This window comes from Melanerpes formicivorus, unplaced genomic scaffold, assembly GCF_026170545.1.
Source record: "Melanerpes formicivorus ecotype bairdi unplaced genomic scaffold, bMelFor1.0.p_v2 SCAF_215, whole genome shotgun sequence".
Lineage (NCBI taxonomy): Eukaryota > Metazoa > Chordata > Aves > Piciformes > Picidae > Melanerpes > Melanerpes formicivorus.
The window spans coordinates 12,501-20,000 of record NW_027142567.1 but is presented as its reverse complement, the minus strand read 5'-3'; positions in this window follow the sequence as shown (position 1 = coordinate 20,000).

Sequence of the window (7,500 nt, the reverse complement as noted above, 5' to 3'; positions counted from 1 at the left end):
TGAGTAGACGTGCTCTCCCTGAGCTGGCAGGTAGACGTGCTCTCCATGGCGAGGGGGGACTTAGTGCACTGAGCCGTGCGGCAGGAGGTAGACGTGCTCCCCGCGGCCGGGCGGGCACTTAGCGCGCGGAGGCTGGAACCGCGGGGTAGACGTGGTCCCCGGGACGAGGGCCGCCTGGTATCGCCCGCCCGGCCCCCAACCCCCCCCCCCCGCGGCGGCGTAAATGAAGAGAGGCAGTCGGCATGAAACCTTCTTTTATTAAGTGTTGTTTTCATCGAGCGTCTTTCATTAAAGGTTGTGTTCTGAAGCAGTCTTTTCTTCAACAGCGCTGTTCTCCGGGGAGAAGGTCTGCCGGCATCTCTAGAAATCTCCCCCCGCCCCTGACCGCCTCCCCCCCCCGCCCCCGTTGCCGGTTTGCGCGGCGCCCCCCCTCCCGACGTTGCCTCTTGCCGCTACCCCCGCCCCCCCCCCGCTGCCGGTTTGCGCGGAGCCCCCCCTTCCCGCCGTTGCCTCTTGCCGCTACCCCCCGCCCCCCCCCCGCTGCCGGTTTGCGCGGAGCCCCCCCTTCCCGCCGTTGCCTCTTGCCGCTACCCCCGCCCCCCCCCCGCTGCCGGTTTGCGCGGAGCGCCCCCGCCTGCCGTTGCCTCTCGCAGCGGCCACCACCGCCCCCTCCACACCCCCGGGCCCCCGTTACCGGTTTGCGCGGAGCCCCCCCTCCCGACGTTGCCTCTTGCCGCTGCTGCCACCCCCCAGCTCCCCACACCCCCCGGCTCCCGTTAGCGGTTTGCGCGGAGCCCCCCCTTCCCGCCGTTGCCTCTTACCGCTACCCCCCGCCCCCCCCCCCCGCTGCCGGTTTGCGCGGAGCCCCCCCGCCTGCCGTTGCCTCTTGCCGCGGCCGCCACCGCCCCCCCCCACACCCCCCGGCCCCCGTTAGCGGTTTGCGCGGAGCCCCCCCTCCCGACGTTGCCTCTTGCCGCTGCTGCCACCCCCAGCTCCCCACACCCCCCGGCTCCCGTTAGCGGTTTGCGCGGAGCCCCCCCTTCCCCCCTTCGCGGGCTGCCGCTTCCCTCCCGGGCTGCCCGGCTGCTCTCTAACCCCTGCGACCGAGGCGGCGCTGTTAGGGCGGCCGTGCCGGTGCCCCTTGCCGCAGCTAGCCTCTCGCCGCTGCCCCTCCCGTCCGTCGTCCCCCGTCCCCAAAAACTTGCTGCTCTCCACGCTGGAGCCTGCACGGGGGAGGTTGCGCTCCGCTCCTCCGGCCCTAAAGCCGCCCTCGCCCGCCCCCCGGCTTGCCGCTTGGCTCGGCTGCCCGCCCGCCCGCTAATCCCCCCCAACGCCCCCACCCCCAAAAACACCCCAGCCCTACCGCATGCCGCTCCCCCTCTCCCCGCTCTCGCTGACCGCTGCCACCCCCCCCCCACCCCTCCCCCCCGAAACAAACCCCCCAGCCCTACCGCAGGCCGCTCCCCCTCTCTCCCTAGCCTGCCCCCCCCCGCCGTCGCTTGCTGCCGCCGCCGCCGCCGCCGCCGCCGCCGGGACCCGCCTCGGTCTGGTGGCGCGCGCTCGGAGATCCCCGGCTACCCGTCCGTCCGTCCCTCCCTCCCGCCCCGCCCCGGGGGAGGGCCCGGGGCAGCGCGGGCAGGCGGGGAGCAAAAAAAGGCGCGGGCGCCAAAAAACGTCGGGGTCCCGGGGTGGCGGAGGGGGGCGGCGGCGGGGGCGGCGGCGGGTACACGGCGCCGGGTCCAGGGCGCCGGGTCCAGCCCGTCCCGGGGCGGGGACAGGTGGTGTCGTCCGTCCCCGCCCCCGTAACCTGCTCTGAAGCATCCGCTTCCCGCCGCGGTTCGCCCTCCACCCTCCACCCCCCCCGCCGCACACGCAGCTGCCGCTTCCTGCCGCCTCTGCCCCCCGCCCCGGGATCAACCACCCGCCGGGTCCAGCCGGTCCCGGTCCCGGGAACCTGCTCCCGGGGCCAGCCGGAGCCACGCCCCCCTCCTCTGACGCTTCCAGCTGCCGCCTCCCCTCCCACCCCCCAAACTCACACTGGCCCTCGCCGGCCCGCCCACCCGCCTACCTGCTTGCCCGCCGCCGCTGGGTGGCGTGCCGGACACTCTCGCACACAGGTACACAGACAGGGACACAGGGACACAGGCACTCAGGCACACAGGGACACAGGGACACAGGGACACAAGGACACAGGGACACAGGCACTCAGGCACTCAGGCACTCAGGGACACAGGGACACAGGGACACAGGCACTCAGGCACTCAGGGACACAGGGACACAGGGACACAGGGACACAGGCACTCAGGCACACAGGGACACAGGTGGCGGGCCGGAGGCCTCTCTCCACTGTGTGGCAGGGGTCCAAGAGCCACCCCAGCCCAACCCAGAGGGTCTTTTGCACCTCTCTAGAGGCCACCCAGAGACCCCAGGCCGCAGCAGAAGCCTCCCCCGCATGCTCTGCAGGCTTCCGACCCACCCCAGGCCGCACCAGAAGCCTCCCCCGCAAGCTCTGCAGGCTTCTGACCCACCCCAGGCCGCAGCAGAAGCCTCTCCCGCACGCTCTGCAGGCTTCCGACCCACCCCAGGCCGCAGCAGAAGCCTCTCCCGCACGCTCTGCAGGCTTCTCAGCCACCCCAGGCCGCAGCAGAAGCCTCTCCCGCACGCTCTGCAGGCTTCTCAGCCACCCCAGGCCGCAGCAGAAGCCTCTCCCGCACGCTCTGCAGGCTTCTCAGCCACCCCAGGCCGCACCAGAAGCCTCCCCCGCACGCTCTGCAGGCTTCTCAGCCACCCCAGGCCGCACCAGAAGCCTCTCCCGCACGCTCTGCAGGCTTCTCAGCCACCCCAGGCCGCACCAGAAGCCTCCCCCGCACGCTCTGCAGGCTTCTCAGCCACCCCAGGCCGCACCAGAAGCCTCTCCCGCACGCTCTTCAGGCTTCTCAGCCACCCCAGGCCGCACCAGAAGCCTCCCCCGCACGCTCTGCAGGCTTCTCAGCCACCCCAGGCCGCACCAGAAGCCTCCCCCGCACGCTCTGCAGGCTTCTCAGCCACCCCAGGCCGCAGCAGAAGCCTCTCCCGCACGCTCTGCAGGCTTCTCAGCCACCCCAGGCCGCAGCAGAAGCCTCTCCCGCACGCTCTGCAGGCTTCTCAGCCACCCCAGGCCCCAACAGAAGCCTCTCCCGCACGCTCTGCAGGCTTCCGTCCCACCCCAGGCCGCAGCAGAAGCCTCTCCCGCACGCTCTGCAGGCTTCTCAGCCACCCCAGGCCGCACCAGAAGCCTCCCCCGCACGCTCTGCAGGCTTCTCAGCCACCCCAGGCCGCAGCAGAAGCCTCCCCCGCACGCTCTGCAGGCTTCTCAGCCACCCCAGGCCCCAACAGAAGCCTCTCCCGCACGCTCTGCAGGCTTCCGACCCACCCCAGGCCGCACCAGAAGCCTCCCCCGCACGCTCTGTAGGCTTCTGACCCACCCCAGGCCCCAACAGAAGCCTCCCCCGCACGCTCTGCAGGCTTCTCAGCCACCCCAGGCCGCAGCAGAAGCCTCTCCCGCACGCTCTGCAGGCTTCTCAGCCACCCCAGGCCGCAGCAGAAGCCTCTCCCGCACGCTCTGCAGGCTTCTCAGCCACCCCAGGCCCCAACAGAAGCCTCTCCCGCACGCTCTGCAGGCTTCCGACCCACCCCAGGCCGCACCAGAAGCCTCCCCCGCACGCTCTGTAGGCTTCTGACCCACCCCAGGCCCCAACAGAAGCCTCCCCCGCACGCTCTGCAGGCTTCTCAGCCACCCCAGGCCGCAGCAGAAGCCTCTCCCGCACGCTCTGCAGGCTTCTCAGCCACCCCAGGCCGCAGCAGAAGCCTCTCCCGCACGCTCTGCAGGCTTCTCAGCCACCCCAGGCCCCAACAGAAGCCTCTCCCGCACGCTCTGCAGGCTTCCGACCCACCCCAGGCCGCACCAGAAGCCTCCCCCGCACGCTCTGTAGGCTTCTGACCCACCCCAGGCCCCAACAGAAGCCTCCCCCGCACGCTCTGCAGGCTTCTCAGCCACCCCAGGCCGCAGCAGAAGCCTCTCCCGCACGCTCTGCAGGCTTCTCAGCCACCCCAGGCCGCACCAGAAGCCTCTCCCGCACGCTCTGCAGGCTTCTCAGCCACCCCAGGCCGCACCAGAAGCCTCTCCCGCACGCTCTGCAGGCTTCCGACCCACCCCAGGCCGCACCAGAAGCCTCCCCCGCACGCTCTGCAGGCTTCTCCGCCACCACAGGCCGCACCAGAGGATCTTTTGCACCTCTCTGGACGCCACCCAGAGACTCCAGGCCGCACCAGAGGCCCCCCCCCCAACCATTTACAGGCTGCAGTGCCAGCCTAGGCCCCGCTGGCAGCCTCCCTTGTCTGCTTTGGAAGGCCTCCCATCCACTCCAGACCTGCCTGGAGGCCTCCCTCGACTGCTCCCGGGGCCCTCGAAGCCACCCTAGGCCTTTCTGGAGGACCTGCTCGACCGCTCGGGCGGCTTCTGACGCACCCTCGGCCATCCGGCGCCCAGCAGCTCCCAGGGCCAGGCACCGGCCTCCCCCTCCGGCCGCCCCTGGGGCCGGGGGTGGCTCGGACTCGGCGCCCCCAACGTGTCGTCCCGTCCCCCCCCCGCCCCGCACCGCCGAACATTCGCTGCAGCCGAGGGCTTGCCGCTCGACGCCTACCCCACCCGCCCAGCCCCCCGCTGCGGCCCGGCGCTGCCCCGGCCGCTGCGCCCCGCCTCTCATCGCTCCCCCCACCCGGCAACCGGCCGCCGGGCACGGCAAGTCCCAGGGCAGGGAACAGGTGCTGCCGGGACCCCGTGCTGGCTGCCGGCTTCCCGGGGCTGCCCCGGGCACGGACAGGTCGCCCCCCCGCCCCGGCGAATGTTCACCGAACCGGCTGCCGGCTGCCTTCGAGCACCCCCCCGTCCCCCGCCACTATCGTCCCCCCCCGCCCCCCCTCCGCCGGAAGCCGGCATCCCGGGACGGCCCCGGGACGGCCCCGGTCGCCGGCCGGGTGACGTTCAGCGAAGCGGCTGCCGCCAGTCTTTGGGCCTCCCCCGTGCCGGGGCCGCGGGGCTTCGAGCCGGTCCGGCCGCGGCCGGGATCCGGGGCCGGACGATGGCTTCCCGGGCCGGTCCCGGTCGCCTCCCGGGTGACGTTCACCGAAGCGGCTGACGGCTGTCTTCGAGCCCCCCCCCCCCCTCCGCCTCCGCGGCCGCTTCTGCCCGCACCCCCTCCACTGCCTCCCCCCGCCGCCCGCGAACGAGTCGCCGGATCTGTAGGGTGCCGGGAGCCCGAACGGCGAGCGGCTCCGGCTGCTGCCGGGACCGCGGGGATTCGAGCCGGTCCGGCCGCGGCCGGGACCCCGTGGCGGAAGCCGGCATCCCGGGACGGCCCCGGGACGGCCCCGATCGCCTCCTGGGTGACGTTCACCGAAGCGGCTGCCGGCTGTCTTCGAGCCCCCCCCCCCCTCCGCCTCCGCTGCCGCTTCTCCCCGCACCCCCTCCACTGCCTCCCCCCGCCGCCCGTGAACGAGTCGCCGGATCTGTAGGGGGCCGGGAGCCCGAGGCGGCGAGCGGCTCCGGCTGCTGCCGGGACCGCGAGGCTTCGAGCCGGTCCGGCCGCGGCCGGGATCTCGTGCCGAACGTCGTCTTCCCGGGACGGTCCCGGGAGGGCCCCAGTCTCCTCCCGGGTGACGTTCACCGAAGCGGCTGCCGGCTGTCTTCGAGCCCCCACCCCTGCCGTGGCCGCGGGGATTCGCCCCGGTCCGGCAGCTGACGGTTCCCTGTGTCGGACGCCGGCTTCCCGGGACTGCCCCGGGACAGCCCCGGTCGCCTCCCGGGTGACGTTCACCGAAGCTGCTGCCGCCTGTCTTTGTCCCCCCCCCCCCGTGCTCTCCCTCAGGCGGGAGGTAGACGTGCTCTCCCTCGGCGAGTAGACGTGCTCTCCCTCGGCGAGTAGACGTGCTCTCCCTCGGCGAGTAGACGTGCTCTCCCTGGGCGAGTAGACGTGCTCTCCCTGGGCGAGTAGACGTGCTCTCCCTCGGCGAGTAGACGTGCTCTCCCTCGGCGAGTAGACGTGCTCTCCCTGGGCGAGTAGACGTGCTCTCCCTGGGCGAGTAGACGTGCTCTCCCTGGGCGAGTAGACGTGCTCTCCCTGGGCGAGTAGACGTGCTCTCCCTGGGCGAGTAGACGTGCTCTCCCTGGGCGAGTAGACGTGCTCTCCCTGGGCGAGTAGACGTGCTCTCCCTGGGCGAGTAGACGTGCTCTCCCTGGGCGAGTAGACGTGCTCTCCCTGGGCGAGTAGACGTGCTCTCCCTGGGCGAGTAGACGTGCTCTCCCTCGGCGAGTAGACGTGCTCTCCCTCGGCGAGTAGACGTGCTCTCCGCGGAGATCGCGCTTGTCGCCAAGGGGTCGCTGTTGCGCTCTGCCTCCGCCTACGTCATCGTACAAGCCGGCGTGATTTCTGCGACCTGCCGCTGGGCGGAGGTCGGCTGGTTGTGCGCTCGCGGAGCTGACGGCCCTCCAGTTCCGTATATGAGGGAACAAGCGACGCCGAGCACTCCCAGGGCAGCGCTGCCGAGCGGCTGCTCCAAGCCACCCGCCAGGCGGCTGGGCAGGGGTCCGTCTGGCTTCTCGGTGGCTTTCGCCCGGGTCAGAGAGGGGACCCGCGGGGCCGAACAAAGGCGCGGCGGTTTGGAGCGGCCGCTGGCGCACCCTCAGCGGTGTTGGATGGGTTTCGCTCGTCCGTGAGCCGGAGCCCAGCCCGGGCTCGGCAACGAAAGCGGGGAAAAGAAAAAAAGTTGACGAGTGGCTGGCGCCGGCCACTGCCGAAGTGTGGAACCCCCGAAGCGAAGTTTGCCCGGTGGGGCACGGGGGCAGAGAAAGCCGGGGAGACGTGGTGCCGGCGTCGGTCCCACCAAGAATGGAAAGCAAGCCCGTCCAGGCACGGCGAGAGAGAGCCCGGTAAGGGGCAGAGAGAGTTCCCAGCACTGGACCCTCTTCACGGGGGTTCCCCCCCATGGCCAAAGCCGCAGCCCGCGGGGGCACGGCATCTAAGGGAAAAGCCAGCGGCGGTGACTGGCCACTCGTATGCTATGGAGCCCGGCATGGGGGGAGGAGGGCAAGCCGGTGCCCCAGCACGGCTTCCTCCTGGCTCCAGAGGGGCGCCCCGTGATGGAGATGTAACTCGGTGCAGCTTGAGGGAAAATGCAAGCCCACATTTCGGGGAGGCAGAGGTGCCCTGTGAGCCGGTGCGGCCCGGTGCAGCTTGCCCCCCCCCCCCCATCTCTGGAGGGCGCCCCGTTTGCTCCTCTGGCGTGTTGCCCGCACGCCGAGCCCCGTGCCTGCTGGCTGCTCCCGAGGGCGGTGGTGGGTGCGCGTGGCTGTGTCTGTCCCAGAAGAGCGAGGCCGTGGGGCCTCCGCTAGCTTCCTTTCCTTCTGTCCTTGTTGATCGATGAGGCCTTTCGGGTCGCGTCGGAAAGGGCCCCCGGCCGGCA